The sequence below is a fragment of the Rhea pennata genome, chromosome 10, assembly GCF_028389875.1.
Source record: "Rhea pennata isolate bPtePen1 chromosome 10, bPtePen1.pri, whole genome shotgun sequence".
Lineage (NCBI taxonomy): Eukaryota > Metazoa > Chordata > Aves > Rheiformes > Rheidae > Rhea > Rhea pennata.
The window spans coordinates 3,851,869-3,871,194 of NC_084672.1; the positions used below are offsets into that span (position 1 = coordinate 3,851,869).

Here is a 19,326-nt window from a genome sequence, read left to right on the forward strand (position 1 = left end):
TCTTGCACTGACTAAAAGTGATCCTGTGGTTGAAAATACACAACTGAAGGACACTAAGGAGAAAATGGCTATAGAAGGACAAAGCTTGGAGATATAAGCCGTGCTGCACTGCTTCACTGCCCAGCATTAGTGCATGTCTCCAGGCTGTCCGGTTTGGCACTGATGCCGTAGTGTAGGACTGGGCAGATGCTTTTTTCTGTAAGTGGAATCATAGAGTAACATTGGCAGTGCTGCTCTGCTTTGGTTTAATTTTGGTCGACTTAAACTGTTTCATCAACTGTCATGGCCTTTTGAGATTCATTTTTAGAAAATGCAAGCATGGAAAGCTGTCTGTCTGGCTTACTTTACAGAGCTTGTCCAAGACTTTCTGTAGTTTAGATATGACCACTGTCCTACTTCCCTCTGTCTGAAGGATGGCAGCCAGATTGAAAAGTAGTGTGCATCATACCTCTGACGCACATCGAGGGAAGTCCGGGAGCTGTCTGCTGGAACAGCTGCTTGCCCCCATTTTTTTTTTTTTGAAGGAAACTCAAAAAAAGCAGGGCAAAATTGAGCAACAGTGTAGGCTACTTGAGACACCAGTGGAGAGACTGATTGTCTTCACTGGCTTCTTAATCAGACACTTGATAAGCAAGTTAGAACAGTGCTTGGGAATTTTGAATATGTTTCAGACATATTGGTTTGTGAGGAATTCCATGCCTATGCATGTGTGTGAATTATTGAGAATAGTAACTATTCAGAATTTGCAAAATCAGGAAGGAAGGAAAGGAAGTGTACTTGGGAGCTGAATCTTTTATTATTTTTAAGTAGAAAAAAATCTAATCAGTATGCTTTTAATTGCATGTGATGCATTTTAATAATGCTTCCTTCAGATCAGGTTGCTAAAGAGGATTATATCCGATACAGGGAATCCTGTTTCTTCACAGTGCAAATTCACCGTCTCATTTTATATTAGAGGGGGGCTTTCAGACTGGAAGGCCTAAAATAAGACTTGCCAGCTGTGCCTGGGTTTGAGCACGTACACTTGAGGATTTGAGAAAGTGCAGGCTCTCTGCTAGGCTTTGCTGTGCTGCTCCCGTCGGAGCTGAACCCCCCGAGACCTCTGCGTCTCAGTACTGTGTTCAGAAGAATGGGCTCACTGGGCTGAGTATTAAGATTGATACCCACAGCTTCAGTTAGCATTTACACACTAATGCTTGTATTAATGCAAATGTATTTTTATGCATTTATATGGTAATGTGTGTATTTTATATTTGGCATAAGTACATAAATAAGTACATTAGATATTTATGTGTTGCTAAAGTCTACACATACTGTGGTGTTGGGATAGGATCACCTTGTAGCAGCTCTACTTTAGGATGTTAGTCCCTTTGAGATAGGCTTTAAATTCCCAGCATATTTGGATGTTGCTTGGTCTCTAAGAAATGTAAGGTAAGCCTAAGTGACAGGGTTGAGTGGCTGATTTGGTTCAAATGTTAAAATCCTTTCGTTTCTCTTTTCTTGGGAGATAACAAAAAGCACAGAATGATGAGAGGGAGAGCTAGCACCTTTGCTGCCTGAAGATGAGGGACGCTTGGTGAGTACGTGAACGATAATGCAGTGCAGGGGCTCTCACAGCGGCGCAGCCCTGTATTGTAATACAAGTCCTTTCAAAGTCGAGGCGATAAAACAGAGTGTTCGTATTGCACTGTGAACTGACGTAAGGAGAGGTGCAAAACAGATCCTCTTACGTAGCTGGGCGTGAGCACAGGCTAAAGCAAGCTAATGAGACACGCACTCAGTAGCGCTTCTCAGCATTAAAGCCCAGAGAAGCAACAAAGCTCTATTTCTCCAGTGTTTCCCCCGCCACATGTTTTTGCTGGGAGACCATGAGAAGAACAGCTCAAGAACATTTGCTGTGGACTTGTAAATGATTTCACTCCCTTCTGATTAACCTCTTATTTCTATCTTCTGCGTCGTCATTACCTAATTATTGCTAATGATTATCAAAGAACTTGAAGAAGCAGTATTCACAGAGTGTGTAAAGGAATCTGCAGTTGGACAATACACATACAACTTCTAATCATCGGGGCTGGGGATTTAGTTGTAGTGGTTATGTCAGCTATGTATGCGGTATTGATTATATTCAAGATTAGGTGTGTTCTTCTGGACAGATCTTTAGCTTAACTGGCTCTGTGGGAGGTGTCTGGGATCAAGCTAGAATCCTTTTTAATAGTTTGTACAGTAAGTCACGCTAGGAATTTGCACATGCAAATTCTTGGTATTTTAGAGGGATGTTTTCTGGAGCATTTTGTGAATGGGAATGTTACAGTTGATGGTCACCAAAGAAATAGCATAGCAGGGAATTTCCCTAGGGTTGACTGTGCAGAGACGTGTTTGTAAACTAAGTGTATAAAATACAGATTGTGTGTGTGTGTTCTGGCACGTGTACTTTGAGAGGCTTATGATCCAGGAGGTTGCATCTCAGCTTCTTGAATACAGATTTTCAGCACTTCTGCTTCCAAAAGAAGATCAGGTGAGTAGTCTAGACAGAGATGATGAGGATTTCCCTCTTAACAGGAACCCGGCAGAAGCTAGAAACTGGAAGGAGTGTGATGGGAGAGGTCAGGGTTTGGGTTTTTTTTTTTTTTTAATACTGTAGTTAGCTGGCAGTCCATCCAGAAACAGTTGGCTATATTAATTCTTTCTAAGTGAAAGCTTTACATGGGTGTAACTCCCTCTTTTCTTTGGCAGCCAAAACATTTTTATTTCCAAAGGCAGAGGGGTAGAGCAGAAAAGTCTGCGGTTTGTGTATGTGTATGTGTGTGTGTGCCATTTTTAGGTAATGGAGCTTCAGCTAACCCAGAATTTACAATCATGTTAAATGGAATAAAAACTGGGGGGGGAGGTGTGTGAAAAGGACCTAAATGCAAACTGGGAAGAATGACAACTCTTCCTAGGGAGTTCGGTATCCTACTTTGGCTGCTGCATCTTTATAACGGTTGAGAGAAAGTATGTTTAAGAGAGTGCTCTTAGAGAGACTAAGAGGCACGTTTTGTTTAGCACTCATTAATATCTAAACTCTGTTGCTGCAAGATGCTGATCAGCCAGAGCCTTTTGCAGACTTTGGGAGGGTGATGCTCAAATGTCAGTGTTAGCTTGGGCTATATTATTACAAAAAATGTCCATAGATTGTCAGCGATCCTGTGCTAGGGAATAAGGAAATGACTACATGGGCTTAAGAATAGCTCTTAGAGCACAGGAATGATGCTGATTGAAAATGCCCATTCTTGGGAATGTCGGATCCAAAAAGATCCAACTTTGTGTACCAGGAGATGGACCAGGTCACACTCAAAGAGCCGACAGGGAAAGGAAATACCTTGCCATCGAGCTGCTGGCCCCAGGGCCTGTCAAAACAGAAGACAGGTTTAGTAGAAGAGGGAGTAATAGGAGCCCTCAGGAATTATGGTCTAGAGCAAGCTCATGAGACATGCGCTGTCTCACGGTTGACGTGCAGACCCCTGCGGAAACCACCTCGGTTCCTCGCTCAGATCAACCTTCTAAAGAGCAGGTACGAGGGGCCGTTCGTTGTCCAGGGGGCAGCCAGCACAGCAGGGAGTGTTCTCACCGGCTCCTCCTGGTTATTGTGATTTCGCTCTTAGGGCTCTCCTGGGGCCAAAGAGGCTCTGACATTAAATCATCTCTTCTGTTAGTGTTTTTATCTTTGTCAGGACTGCTGGCAAGGCATTTGTTCTCCTTTTGCTCATGCTGCTGAGGCTCCTGCGTGGAGTTTTTACTGGCGCTTTCCTCACACAGTGCAGTTAGTGATGTTGCGCAGATTTATGGATCTATACCGTGATTTCCAGAAATTGGCACTCTCTTCTTCAACTCTCACATCTGCAGTAAAGCTGTTGTCATATGGAAGTCTTAAGTCCCAAGGCAGTGCCAAAGGCAGTGCCAAAACTGTGGATTTCTTCTGTGGATGAACCTCCTGCATCCCATGGGGGACAGGTTGGTTGGTCTGTTAAAAATAATATAGTGCAAGCTCAGTGAGGAGCAAAACACCTGGGCCTGCAAGTTCTCCTGTGGAATTGCTCAGATGAAATGTGCTCTTTAAAGAGCAATGTCCTGTGTTTCTCCTGACCCCCAGTCTAAAAACATCCTACAGCCTCCATGGGAGGTTTCCTTGTAAAGGAGGACTGAGCATTTGAATAAGGCTTTGCAGCTATGAAGTACGGAGGCGCTGCGGATTTCATGGGTTTTGCGCTGAAATCCTCTGATTTTTAAAAAGGCTTTCTGTGGGGTTTCGGCGCCCTTTCTGCAAAGGGTATCGTGTGTGGTCGTAATGCATGAGATGCAATAACTGAAGGAAATAAAGTCTATATTTGGGAGTTGAAATATTTGAGGAGAAGTAATTGACTATAATCTGACAGCAGATCTAGCTATGCAGAGGACAGCTCATCACCATGTTAACAGAAACTGCCTTTCTAACGGAAATGGAGCTGATGGATGTTTTCTAATTATTCCCTTGTGTTGCAAGTGTTAGGGAGCCAACTTGAAATCTCTGCCCAGATTTCAGCACTTTAATTTATTTGACCTTTCCACTGATGAAGACACAAGGCTGTATGAATTGCAGTCATCTTCATTAATTTCTCTATTGTTCTGTGGATGCAGATGAGCTTGTTCTTCTGCAAATACTGTATGGAAGGCTGCTAGATGTAGCTCGGGGTTTGGAAACGCTTTGCAGTGTACGGAGAAGGATGCTGAGCCATTCTTTGCAGAAGGGTTCACCTTCCAGACAGATTGAGAAGGATGTCCTGGCTGACTGCACCTGGAGTTTTGTTTAAACATAGTAATATTGGGGAAGTTTCTCTCCTTTCCAAGTCTCTTTTTAGAAATAACCAGATCTTCTGGCGGTTCCTCATCTTTCTCATAGGAGTGCCTTGATCGTGCCTGTGAACACATCCGTTTTGACAAAGAATGGTACATTTCAGATAACGTATCTCAAGGATGTTTAATGCTTCAGTGTCACCCTCTTGGCTTGAAAGTGTTCTTCCGACTAATCAGCCCCCAAACCCTTTGAAAATGCACGTGTGTTTTCCAGCACTTTATCAGGGAGACTTTTTACAGAGACTTGCTTTCATGTTTGAATGAAGAAAAGATAGAGCTGCCAGGCCTCCGCTAGCTCAGATGAATGTCCTGGTACCAAATGTGTGTGCATGTGTGTCACTCTTTGTCTCTGAATCACCAATGGGTGCAGCAGTAATTTTTGGTAACTAGGAGGCAGACTAAATTGCTGGTTATGATTTGATGTCTTGCCCACAGCAGAGCAAGCAAAAGGGATGAATTAGAGACGGGAATAGTAGCGAAGCCTCTTCTTTTTTTGGGTGGGGGGGTGGGTATATGCAGGAAACCTCAAAGCATATAATAAACTATTGCCATTTTGATTACAAATTACAAAAAAAAAAAAAAAAAAAAGAATGCAGAGATAAAATAAGAAAACCTCAAGCTTAATGGTTTTGCCAGTAATAAAAATACATCACAGAACAAAAGGCTGCAGAGTTTTTTATATCTTGTATTCAGTACACTGGATTGAAAAGGAATTGGCAGAAGTGTATTTTTAAAGTCCACACCTTACTTGTAGTTTCTTATTTTTGCATGGGAGGAGTGCCTTTGTGGCTGCGCAAGTCAGCAAGCAGCAAGAACGGTGGCTTGTATGGGAAAAGACTAGAATTAATTGCTCTTATCAGAGGATTTATTTTTACAATAGCCTTTTAATTTAAGCTGCCCCACTATAGTTCAGTGCACTGTGTAGCAATGCCTGTTTTAGTTCGGGAAGCCGCACAGGTCCTGGGTGGGGAGCCACTGCCATTCCACCACTGCTTTTTGACGTTGGTGAAGAAAGAGCCATTAAATTACACAAATGGAAAGCTCCCTCGGGCTGTTCTGCACCGGTGGGACTTGTTTGAATCCTTATAAATACATTGAACTGACATTGGCACTTTAAGTAAAGCCTTTCATCTCCTTTCTATATAATGAGTATATCCTTGGCCACAGCTAGTAATCTGCTTCTTCAGCTCATCCATCCCTTCCCCCCCCGTCCAGAACCTGCTGCTTCTCATTTATCGAGGCTCATCTCATGTCTGCTGAGCTTCCCCAGGTCGTGGTGCAGCTCCAGCATCGTGCACTGTTGGCAGATCTTGCAAGAGAAAAAAAATGTACAGAAGGCTCTTTTTCTCTGAACAAAAATCAGGCTGCATTTTAATAACAGCTGAGTTTGGTATGTTGCACAAAATAAGATTCTCACTGTGTACTTTCATCTATCTGCTGGAAAAACCTGGAGATTTTTTTTCCTTATTCTCTTGCTTCAGATGTGGGAACATAGCACCTTTCTAGCATTAGTGGGACATTGTGGGGGGGGGGGGGGACTGAAAGCCTGAGTCAGCGTCCCCTATCCACTACTTTTCTAAAATCAAATTAGATATTTTTTTTTTTGGTAGCAGGGAGAAAACTCATGGAATACAGCTGTACTGTACAATGAAGTGCCTTTCTGGGATCTCTGGACTGCCTGCTGCACTCCACCCAGGGTAATAGTCTAAGCAAAGCAAAATGCTACTCAATCCCAAATCACTTTTTGTGCCCACAGCTTAACTTGCAGTTCCTCCTCTTAAATACTTATCCGATGTGGCTGAGGCTTGGAACACTTCAAATTGGTGTCATTACCGAAGCTGAATAAAATGTGCAATTGGACTTCCCAGCGCCTGGAGAATTACTGTGTCCTTGCAGGTTCGTGGCAGTCACCTGGCCACGTTGATGGGGAGACTGTGGCTGCTTTTGGCCCCTTCTTGGCAGCGTTGAGCTAACTGGCCTCACGGGATGGTTTTTCCACGAGGTGCGGCGTCCGGCAGTGCCCGGGCTGGCCGGCGCTGTGCCGTTGCTCGCTGGAAAGCGGGCTGCTCGCGGCTGGCGCTGCCACGCTGTGCAGCACGGGGAGGGAGACTGCAGCAGCTGGGACGCGTCAGGGCATGGCAGCGCTGACAGCACAACACTAAAGGCACTTTTTCTGCACAAAGTAGAAGAGATTGGACAAGCAGGCTGTGCTTTCACTTTAGATTAGTATTTTGTAGAGCACTTCGTTATGGCCCATCCTGGACTTAACTAATCTGATCTTGTGTGTATCCCAGACTTCAGTGTTTCACCCAGAAATCCCTATATTAACACAACAATTCTAGCCTGATCTAATTTTTGCTCAGGAGAGACAAAAGAGATGCTAATTCCCAAGGTCTCTCCACAAACAAATGATTGATCAGGTGCAGGGCACTTAAGTGTTCCTAAGAGAGCAGCATGTCCCACGTTGCAATGGTGGAGGACTCTGGGGAGAGGATTTATTCTCCCATCTGTCCTGGGGTATGAATCATTCCTGACCCTAGCTCTGGTGACAAACTGTGACCTTCAGCATGACAAACTAGTCAGACCTCTTAGAAGAAAAGGATTGTATGTTACAGTCAGATTACAATCAGACTTGGTGCAAAATGCTGAGCAACGTTTTGGAGCAAAGCACCCATGTCCCTCGGATCCCTCTCCAGCACCAATATCTTTAGCCATAACAAGTACATTTAACAACAGCAAATCTTCCCTGGTCCTGGCAGCCAACTGCTGAAGCTCTGAAATAAAAGATATGGCTATAAGGGTTTATTAACACAGGGCTGCAAGTGGTAGGAACATATTGAGGGAGATAAAGGCAATTGCGTGAAGTAATGAGCTAAGTGGAGCATTTGCAGGTTCCCGTCTAGACAGGAGGATCACAGCTAAGCAGCCGGGATGCTCTATGTGTGGAGGCCGTGGGAACTCCCCACAACTTTATTTAAAATATGTTTTCTAAAAAATGTTTTCAGTCTGGAGTCATTTTGACGCCTGGAGAGTTGGACGGTTGTGTATTATGTTGCCCACTGTGTCCATCTTGGTGAAACTGTTCGAGTTTAGCCTCTGTGGCAGGGAGGTGCCTCAACTTTCAGTTCTTGGATTTTATTACACCATTAAATCAGTAATGAAACCCCATTTGCGTAGAGTTGGATACTGGCTATCTACACCGAGCGTTCGGATTGCGGCTTGGTTGTCAGTTCAAGAAAATAAGGAGACTGAGCATCTTGTGCCTCATGTCATAAGGCTGCTTCATCAACCTCTATGCTGTTTCACTTCTAGGGCAGCTTTTCTTCTTAAACTAGCCCCTTTTCAAATAAAGAAAGTGAAGCAAATCACAGTGATCTTGGCTGCAACCCTCTCTTTCCCATTCCTGTGCTTTTTAAGACTACTTACCATCTGTAGGTAGTCTGCTTCATCATACAACTTGCTACAGTAGGCAATGGATGTGATGACAATTTTTTTGTGAGCCAGGCACTGAAGTCATACTGGTCTTGCAGGTTTTCATAGCTTCAAGCCCCTTGGATGGTAGAAACTGCTGTAGTGTCTGGCCAAAATCTGTGGGGCTCCTCCTTCTCCTTGGGGGGAAGGAACTAAAAATCTCAATGGACAGAAGATCCTGCAGTTCAATGGGGTCTCTGTTTAAGCCACTGATCTGGAAGTGGAAATTCTGTCTTCCCAGTTATTTTAGAAGAGTTGTTCTTGCAGGATGAGGTTGCCAAATGTTTGAGCACTTTAATTATCATGCTGTAATTCCATCTGCCACTTTAATGAAGAGGATGTCTTGAGATACGATCTGCTTTCTTCCTCCTTTTGCATATCATGGACTGAACACAAACGTTTGCATTCTTGGCCTTCTTGATTTTTAGTTTTTTTCTCTTAAAACCAGAAGAGAGACTGTGTGACAGTACAGTAAGTCATGATTCCCGTCAGGGTAGAATTTGCACAGCTGCCAAAATGAGGTTCGGGTATTTTACTAGGTGATACAAAATAAATGTTTAATTCATACTGCATAGCACTTTAAATAAATATCACTTGGTCACCATCTAATGAGGATATGTTTGACCATTGACACCTCATATTCTGGATGTAGTTTCCCTAGGTAGTTTATATAGCAGTCTGTACATTTTTAGAAAAAATAACCTTCAAAATACAATTCATTCAATCTTCTCTAAAATAAATGTTCAGTTTAATGTCAAGTTTTAAATCCTAGCTTTAAGTTGCTGCTAGAAGGCAGCCTCCAGGATTAAAACTGGTTTTATACAGCAATAAATTGCAATTTCATATACTAGATGGCTGCGACATTTAGCTGCTGTGTACTCTTAACTTAAAACCTTGATGTTCCCCCTCCTTTTTCCTTTGTTGATGTACTATCTCTTTATTCACGGCATCCTATTCTGCACGGCATCCGCCTGCATTCACGCTCCCCAGAGGCTTATCCCATGCTTAAGCAGGGGAAGGAGTTATTTAACTTTCTGATTGCAGAAAGGAAACAAGTTTAGTCAGCCATTAATGTTTCCCTCAGTAAACAGACTACTGTATCTCCCTCCTTGTTGTCTAATAACTAGCTCCATTTCTTGGACGAGCCAATATGAGAGCAAAGAAGAAAATGATTGTGAATATTGAAACTGCTGCAGAAAGGCTCCAACTGCTTCTTCTTGTAACAAGTGTGAGGGCAAAGCAGAGCAGAGGGAAAATGTGACCGTAGCCACTGTAAATATGGATTTGTGCAGAGCAAGTCGCTCCCAGTGAAGCGTGTTATTTGTTACAGGTGTGAGGAGTGCCTTTTGCTCTGTCGGCAGGTGTTCCTAGTTTTGCTTCCCCCTTTGCTTGAGAATGAAAGCTCTGTAGTCCTGAGCAACCTTAGGCTTGCCTGGTACACCGCTTGCTTAGGCATGGCCACTTACTGAGACATTATCAAGCTGATACTGTGCCTTCTCTTTCTGAGAAGATAAGGGAAGAAATTAAGCTAAAAAGAAGGGAAGAGGTAGCTCTGGGGCAGCCGTGAGTGCGCTCCATAGGGCTGCGAGCTCCCACATTTCTTTGGGCTCTCCCATTTTAGTCTGCAGTGGGACCCACGCGGTGCTCGTGACTACTTGGCTATTTCAGTTTCTCTAAGGAGGCTTCTGCCTGTGTGATTACGTAGCTCTTTCTCCCAAATCCTGCGCTGTCGGCCACCTCCTAGATTGCATTTCTGAAAGGGCTGAAGCTGTTTAGCTTGTTCTTGCGTGGACGGCTTTCCCCATCCTGCTGAGGGAACCTGCTCAGGAAGCTTGTGAGCACCGCTCCCCCCTCTTCAGTTGCTGTTGTTTCTAATGCTGCAGCAGTGCCAGGACTTAAACATCAGGGAAACCAGAATGTTTGCACTGTGAGCTAATCTACTCTTTAAAGACGTTAGATAATGTAATAAAATAGCTCAGTGGTGCATTGCAATTACCTTTTGCATTTCGTCATGCTCCTAAAATTTTTGTCTTCTGAAACAGGAACTATATTTTTAGTACAGTGCAATCAAAAATGTCTGGCCAAGAACCTGATATAGAACCTAGGAAAATGGAAATATTCCTTTAAATGTCTTCCAGAGCTGTGGTTTCCTCTGAGTATTAAACTCCATTTGTTACGTCCTGATTACATACTTTGGTCTGGGTTATATATGGCTTGGATTTATAATTCTTGCTATGGACAGTTTGATCTCCTCCTTGTTTTTTTTAATAACAAAAAAACGCAGTTTAAACTTTCAGTTTAGCATGATGTAAACTTTATTATTTAATGGGCAAGAGAATAAAGATCACATTCTTTTGTTTGCCACTGAGGCTTACAGATTATTGTTTTTTTCTTCATGGTTATGACCAAAAGATTCATGCCATTAAAGCCCTAACCATTATGTCAGTGCAATGGTTTCTCTAACTTGCAAGTGAGAAAAGAAACCTAATACAGAGCCAGCTAGTTCACCAGCACAGTGGATATGACTTTCCCTGGTCCAGAGATTAAAGGCCAGCTGCTATGAGCAGAGTGCATCAGTGATATGGATTGGGGCAGTGTTTTATGAACCTGCATCTTGGCGAGTTCACACAGGGCTATTTGTGTCTTTTTGCAGCACTCAAGGCACAAATTATTGGCAGTGGCTCCAAGTATTCTGATAAACTACCTGCTGTTCTTTTTCTCTGCCCTTCTCAAGTCTTCAGTATCCCTCTTTCCCTGTAAAGAAATTTCCAGCCTGGTGTTTATCACGTTCAGAGAACCTGCTCTCTGCAGTGGTCTCTGTGCAGAGCTGCGGGATGGTCCCCTGCAGCTCATGAAGATCCAGCTATCTCCATGCACGAGGAACCTGCTGGTTCATGAACCACCACAAACTTCATCCGGGGCCTGTCTAGTTTTTCTGCTCTATGACATAAAGCAAAGCCGGAGCAGAACAGACCAGCTCAGTAAAAAGAGACGCCCTTTCAAGATACTTTCTCGTCCCGGCTAGTCCCAGGAGGGAGTTGTCTGAAGGGTGAAGATCAGAAGGGTGTTTAGGATTGGTTCTTTTATTTAATGATGTGTGTTTTTTAGATGTTGCGGATTTTTTAACAGTTTCGTTAAATGTAACCTCTCCATTTTTGTCAGTCAGGTGATTTCTTTGCTGCTTGTAGTGGACAGAAGGGCTGTGGCACAGAAAAAATCTACGGGATGTCCTGGAGGCTGAGATATCAGGGCAAGGAGCACTTGCCTTGACCTACTTCCAGACTCGCCACAAGTAACACACTCTATGTGCTAGGATTAAATCAGTTAAATTAGGGATCACAAAATCTATCCAACTCATCCTTGCTGCCAGAATGGTGCTTGGAATAAAAGGAAGGCAGCAGCAGGTAGTCGTGGGAACGACGAGTCTTCAGAGTTTGGCCACATCACTTTAATTCCAGCTGTAAAACACCCTCCTTAGAAATCCTCCAACTGTGAAATCTCAAAGCTCAAAGTAGGTGCTACCTTTTGTTGAAAATCAACATAAAGCAGTGAGCAGTGCAACATGTTATGTAAATCAAATGTGCCTGTTGGACTCCTCCCTCATCATAAGTAAGGCAAAGAAGTATCGTACCCGAGTCAGTGGATTTAGAGGAGTTTGTACGTGGTATCTTTTAATGTGCTTCAAATTAGTTTTGGTGCTTTATTTCCTAGGCTTCGTTAAGCTATGATCTGACCATATTGTGGTAGTAAACTCCTAGCAATTTACTGAGTACTAGTTTTAATATCCGGATATAGTTTTCTTCAATATCCTGCAATGCATTTTTCAGTGCTTTTCTGGATAATGCTAATGCTAAACAGTCTGTGATGCACCAGGCCCCCAAGCTACATCCCTAGGTTAGCATAATGCTTTCCATCTTTCATCTTTGCGCAGCAGACTGCTGTTTGTTTTGCAGTGGGTTTTAGGACATACAGTACCAGAAAAGAGCATCTTGCTTAGAGAGTGTTTGGAGAAGATACAGTGATACTGCCAGCTTGCCTCAATTAGTCCATCGTCGTGCCTCCTCCCTTCCCCGCTGTCTTTGACCATCCTTTTATCCTCTCTCTTTCTGTCTGCGGGAAATGTCAGGACAGCACACTAGACAAACGTCGCCCTGAGACACAGGGTCGTTACTCCCTAGTGAATGTTGAAGCAGCTCTGGCCCAGGTGTAGATTTACCTTCTTGAAACAGAAAAATCCTTTGGATGTATTACCGTTGCCTTAAAAAGAAAAAAGAAAACTCTCCCCTCAGGCGTCTGACAATAGGCCAGACCTCAGAGGACGACTGAAGAAAGCGAGACAGGTTTCTAACATCTGTTATGGGTGGGTGGATTTTATTTGACTTCAACGTTCTCATCAAGGCGAAGCACAGGCAGCAGAGGCAAGGTTTGAGGCCAAGCATGGTATGGCACCCTGTCCGATGGCTTGCTGGCTGTTTGATGAAAAGCAATGATTGACCAAACAACCATGAAGCAAGGCGTGAAAGTGCTGTGGTTTGTTCACGGTTCTTTGTGCGGGCTTTAAGGATTGGCATCTCAAATTAGGTTGTTGCTAAAGGATATGTCTTTGCTGTCTTTGACGGGGATGAGATTGTTCCTCCCACTCTGAGCTGTCTGGATGCCTCTAGGCCCTGCCAGTTGAACTGTATTTAATCGTACTGATATTTTAAGATGCAAATACCCTGTCACTGCCTACCTTGCTTTCTTACATAAGGTTTCTGCCCCCACAGCTGAGTCAGCAACGTGGGTACGTGTGTCTGTGCCATGAGCTGAGCCTATTTGCAACAGCTCGCTCTCAGCAGTGGGTTAGAAGCACTTCTATTTGCTCTCCCTGGGTTCATGTCTGAGCCTTTACTAGCTGCAGCTTAAAACTACACTCTGCTCGGTAACAACTTGCAGCTCAGATGATACAAGTCTATCATCTCACAAGAGCAGTGAAGCAAACGTAGCAGAAAGAAGCGCTGTGTGTCCCACTGAAAGCCCTATTGAAGGACGCAAGTGGCCGTGACACAGTGGGACAGCTGAGGAGCGTGGTCCCCGGCCGTCCACCCTGCCCCTCCTGGACCCAGGGCCGGTTGGCTGCTGAACCGTGGCGATTCATCATGCCCTGAGGAAACGAGTACCGTCTCAGTGCAGCTTTCAACTGTCAGGCTGTAAATTGTCTTGGTTCAGGAGCAACTTCAAAGCAGCCCTGCCTTCCGGCAGCAAGGAGAAGTCTCTTTGGCAGACCGTAGAAGTCATTTGCTATTCATGAGTCAGTCCCAAATCCCTGAAATGTCCTTGATCCACAACTAAAAATGGGTCATCAGAAGACAAGGCATCGCTGTCTGGTGAGCGAGGCTACGAACTCCAACAGCCTTCTCCATCTGTTGGCAAAAGCTGTTTCTGCTTTCTTGTTGATGGCTTTTCAGCTCGCTCTCCCATTTCTCCCGTTGTCTTCAGCCGCATCAGACACCTCTAAAGCTTCCCAAGCAATGAGACTTTGTGAGGCAGCGGCCAAACCAGCTCAGATGATCTCTCTGTTTCCCTGCACCTTCTGTTTCCCCTGTCTCCCTGATGAGCAAAAGGTGCGATGGGATACGAGAAAGCCACAAATGCAGATGTCAACATTTCTCCAAGCAGCAGATCCAGAGGGACTGTCAGCTTCAAGGGTGAGGGAAGGGACAGAAAGCGGTAGCCAGGGGCGAGAGCGGGCCCCTGGGGTGCTGGCGGAGCGGGGAGGCGGGGAGCTGCCGTGGCTGCGTGCAGCCCTGGAGCTCCCGAAGCCACGTGCGCGCAGGCAGGCTGCGAGCAGCGGCACGGCCTGTGCTCCAGGTCGGGAGCAGAGCGGGCAGGAAAACGCTGGGAAGCGACCACAAGCTCTTCGTGAGTGTGGAGCTAAGGCTCGGAGGAGGCTGGGGGTGTCGGGCATGTGGCAGATCTTGTCCTTCACAGCGTTGCTGAACATTTCAGGCAGTCTCGTTCTTCTTTCTTTCCACTTTTAACGGTGGCTAATGCGTTTTCATTCGGCATAACTGGGTTTATCGGTGTCCGCACCTCCCGCTTTAATTTAGGGCATTACAAAAGCAGCAGTTGAATAATCTCTTGTCAAAGCTAAATTATAGGTGTCATACATCAACGAAGACTAAACACACCAGCTCAGAGGTGAGCCCGGTGGTTTCGCAGACTGTGTGTAATGCAAGAGGCACTCACTCGCAGCGCGCGGCAGAGTTGCGCTGTTTGTTACTTTTCCAAACTGTGCCAGACAGCAAACTTCCAGAAAACCTCAGACCATATACAGTTAGCCAGCAACACTATGCGAAATCTTTAACCATATTTGAACTAACGGGCTGACTTGGATACCGCAAGGAGGGAAATGCCAGTCTGCCTGACAGCTCGTTTTAATAATGAGAAAGTTGTTCCACTGACAGGAGCACAATAAAAGCGGTGGCTGCGCGCAGCGGTGGTGCCTTCCCTGCAGCTTGGAGCACACATGAACCTGGGGCGGGAGAGATCTGGACCCAGACCTGGGCACCTGTGGCCATGCTTTTCCCTTCTCCCATGGGCTGGAAAGTGCTCCCACCTCCAGCAATTTTGACTCCTGCAAATCCTATTGAAGTGAGGCTAGGGGTTGTCTCAATAGAGATATTTTCTCCTAAGATGTAGCTTATTTAAAATATATGTTTCCTTGTACTTCAGACCAGCAAGCAATAAAAACAGGCAAACTTTGGAGTTGGAGGTAATCACGTGTGTTTTATGGGGCTTTTGACGTATAGGGCATGCAAGTCAAGTCTTTGAGAGATCATCAGCCCTCTGCATGGACGGGCTGCTCGTCCCCTCCTTGACTCACTAGCCCTGTCTTCCGTGCCGAGCTGCGGCGTTGCGTGTATTTTAGGTGGCAGAACTCTTCAAGGCAGAGACCTTGTCATCTCACGGCTTTGGCAGCACCACGTCTAAGCTGGGCCGATTCTGTAGTTTCCAGTGATGAAACAAAAGGCAGATTTTGCTTTTAAATTCAGCACAGACTAGCGGGCAGGCTTAAAAGTAGTGGTGCGAGCGCAAGACGAACGCTTTCGCAATCGAGGCGTCTCGCTGTGGAAGCTGCATCGGCAGGAGCCGCGTCGCCGCGCCGTGCTCTCGACCGTCGCTGCCGCGCGGCTCCCGCGCCAGCGCTCGGCTGCAGCCTTCCCAGGGCTCGGCTGCAACGTGTGCCTTCTCCACAAAAAGCAAGGGCTTGTGGCTTCGTTTCCCTCCCCTGCTCTGAGCAATTAGTAAACAATGCTTTTGGCAAAAAATACACATGCGTCGGAAACGCACGCTTTGAAACAAGGCAGGGACGATTCGCGGGGCTGTCGTCCCACGCTGCTCCCCGTGGCGGATTTAGTCCAGTCCCTCGCAGACATGCTTCGAGCCAGCACCGGAATCGGTGGCCCTGGCTGAAAACCAAGATTGACTGAACATGAAGAACCAATTGGAGTAAACAGGCTGTTAAAAGGGGATGAACCAAATTATTGGTTTAACAAATGTTCAGCCTATATTGGGCAGCGGCACTGTGATATTTGGTAAGGAAGGGTATAGCTTGTTCTTTCCTACCGCTCCAAAAAACCCACAACCCGGTGTTCTTCTAAATTCAGTTTTAACTGTAGGAGAAGCAGCCAGAGCATCGCGGAGCGAGTTCCCACTTCATTTATCGCTGCCTCGGAGGGGCATCCTTCTGCCATCAGCCCCCGGCAGGAAACCAAAGGCTGCTGCGTGCCGCCCGGTCCCCTCCTCTTCGGAGCAGGCAGGCCGCTCAGGCAGAGCCGGCCCAGGTGGCCAACAAAGGCCGGCAGCCGTGCCGTGCCGTGCCGTGCCGAGCGGAGGGAGATCATATTCCCACCTGGAACCGTTTCTGCTTTTGGGGGCTGATGTATATATAATTCATTGCTGGCCCTGGTGCGTTACGCGCAGCCGCGGTGGGTCCTTCTGAGCTGGCTGAGCCCTCGGTGCAGCTGGGGAGCAGGGACACCGGGAGCGGCGAGCAGCCCTTGCGCCGAGCTGAATTGTTAACCGGAGCAGGACAGCCTGTGAGCTGGGCGGACTTTTCAGCTCATCTATACTGGTCTCCCCGTCACTGAAAAATGGCTGCAAGAGCAGAGCTGCTGTGTGCCCTTTTCGTTAAAGGGTTGTGGGTATGAAACGACCACATGTGTGCGGGGGTCTTTAGCGTAACTCTGAAAAAACCCTGCAGTGTTTCAGTGCCGTATTGGGGCACTTGCTGGACTCTAAGCTTGGAGGAAGGAGCGTTACCTGCAGAGCTGTGTCATCTGGTTAGCATGACAGCGATGCAGCTGTCACCTTTTCTCTGTCGTAAATAGGCAACGCTGGTAGAACGTGCACGGAGCTGAGCGTCGATGCAGCGTGTCCACACTAACAGGTCTCGGCGGATGTGAGCCTGCTTCGCCTCGGCTACCCTCACGCAGGAGCTGCACAGGGAAGCGGTGCGGGTGCTCCCGTGCTGGTAGGACGATTAGCTGCCTGGGCCTTAATGAAGGCTCGTCCCGTTGGCCTGGTGTGGCACGGGGCGCCATCAGGCTCAAAGCGATGTGCCTGCCCGGTGTACCGTGTGCTCTGGACCTCTGCTAGCCTGGGCCTCTGCACTTCCCTTGTCTCAGGCTGTGGCCCTGCCCGCTCCCTCCCACGGGTTCGCGTTGAGAGAGGCCAAGTGGATGGAATGAGCCCGTTTCCAGAGTTTATTTAAATGCTGTTTTGTTTTGTGTGTTAGACATCCCTGCCAGCATAAGATGGTGTGCAGCTGCCATTTCCTAGGGACAGGTCACCACTGATTTGGAAGCGGCTACGGTTTCAGGAGCGTGCCCTGAACAACGACCCTTTCTACAGCTGCTCTTCTGGCAACGGCGCAACATAGCAGCATCCATGAGAACTGCTGTTGTGGCAGCTGTGAAGGGGGCTTGCTAGCAGAGAAATGAGAAATCTAATATATTCCTAGTTTTCTGTCAATTTTGATTAGCTGCTACTGATGCTACAGGTAGAGAAGTGATTTTTCCATTAGGTTGTAGGAAAGCATGGTGCAGACATTTCAAAATGCAGCTATGAAAGATGCTTTATCACTCCGGGACTATTACTGGCACTGTAAGTTTACTGAAAGGGATGTAGTTTGACATGCAAGCAGTTTGGCAGTTGACTTTTCTTGGTGATTTTATTCAGCATTTCTGGTTCCCCCCTCACCCCTTGCCAAAAGATCTGTGCCTGCCACCGGTCTTCACAAGGGATCAGAAATAGTGGGCACAGATGGCTGCCATGAAAAAGGAAGCCATATCTATTCTCATCTAAAACAGTGTTTAAGCTGGAAGCACCAAAAGGTAAGTCTTGACAATTAGTCTATTTTTAAAAATACCCCCCTCCTTTTTACACCCAGGGAAGAACTGCAGCTGTCACAAGGCCAAATCTTTGCTTAATTAAATTCACAGCAACCTTCTGTGAAGGCTCAGAGAGATTTAGAGCCTTGCAGTAATGTGACTACGTTGATACTGTCCTTCAGCATGGACCTGTTTCCATGACATTTCCTCCATGCTGCCTGGGTGCTGCGTGTCTGCCCTGGCACTGGTTCCCCCCCCCCCCCCCCCCCGGCATGGCAAGCTGTGCTGAGGCAACCCCTGGTGCAGGCAAGGCTGGAGGGGTTCGGTCCTGCAGCCAGATCTGTAGGGATCGATCCCTCCCCCAGGGTTCTCACAGACTCTGGTGTTAGCAAAGATGCAAAGACTTGGTCTGATGCTTGCTGTGATGTCCTTGCTCTTCCTGTGTAGGTCTGATAGAGAAGCTACACTGCTCCCGCTTGATTTCTGACACCAAAATGCCGTTGTGATGAGCACGGGTGTTGAGGTTGCAGCTGAAGCTTCCCCATTCAGAGAGTTTGTCCTCCCCATGTCTAGCAGCAGAGGTCCTGTGATGGTGCTTCTTGCTAGTCGTGCTTGTGCACCAAGTGTTTGGGAGCCAGAAAGGGTTACTGTCCAGCATGGCTCCAAACTCTCAAGCCGCTGGATGTGGAAATTAGCTCCCAAACAGGAATCTTTGAATTCCATGAATAAAAATATTTCTAAAAGATTACATTATTGCCTCTTTAAAACACATGGTGGAAAATCACGCGGCAATCCGGAAGAGGTCTTCTCTTCTGTAGTCTCTGTGCGGAAGAAGCTACATTCCTCTAACTCTATTGTTAGCATCCAGAAAAAATTTGCCAGGGTGTCAGAGGCTTTCTGCTCCTGATCTCCAAGAACTGCCCTCCAAGGGTCACGTGCAGCTCCTCTGAAATCTTAATGCTTTGCATGAAAAAGAACAGATACAGCCTTCCAAGGCTGCAGCTATTTCTTGCATAGCCCTGTTGAAAGTCATAATGAAAACCAAGTTTTTCTTGTATTCTGCCTGTACTGCAAAGTCTAAAAGTATGGAGTTGACAACAAGGAGAAGAAATCTCGAGACACTGTGTATTCAGTGGCAAAAAGTAATTTGGCATCATGTCCAAGTCTGACCTTTAAATGAACAAATCCGCAGCGAGTTGCTTTATTCCTCTGTTCGTTTGGATCTGTGAAGGAGGCAGTCCCTCTCTGCTGCAGAGGGAGCGCCAAATCGTTTGCCCCGTAGGTCAGAGCCTGAATTTGAGCAAGGGAGAGCCATGTGTACAACCAGAGCTCATCATCTGGAAATTACACTAGAAACAAATTTTGAACACACTTTCTCAAGCAATGGTGATATTTAGTCACTAGCACCTTGAATTAGCATCTGCTTCTTTAACAGCCATAGGATAGACCCTTTGTTAATATTCAGTGTTGTTTTTCTTTTTCTTTTTCTTTTTCTTTTTTTCTTTTTCTTTTTCTTTTAAATCAGAACCTTTTGGAAGCATAGCTTTCAATTGCAGCCAAATCCCCTAAGGTTTGCACAATTGAATCTAAGTATCTGAAAATGGCACGCTTG

The 19,326-nt window shown here is 46.0% G+C and overlaps 1 protein-coding gene across 1 annotated transcript in view; it reads left to right on the forward strand.

The window, feature by feature from the left end:
* The window catches only part of CHSY1 (chondroitin sulfate synthase 1), a 79,652-nt gene that overhangs the window by 51,438 nt on the left and 8,888 nt on the right, over positions 1-19,326 (forward strand). The window lies entirely within an intron of this gene.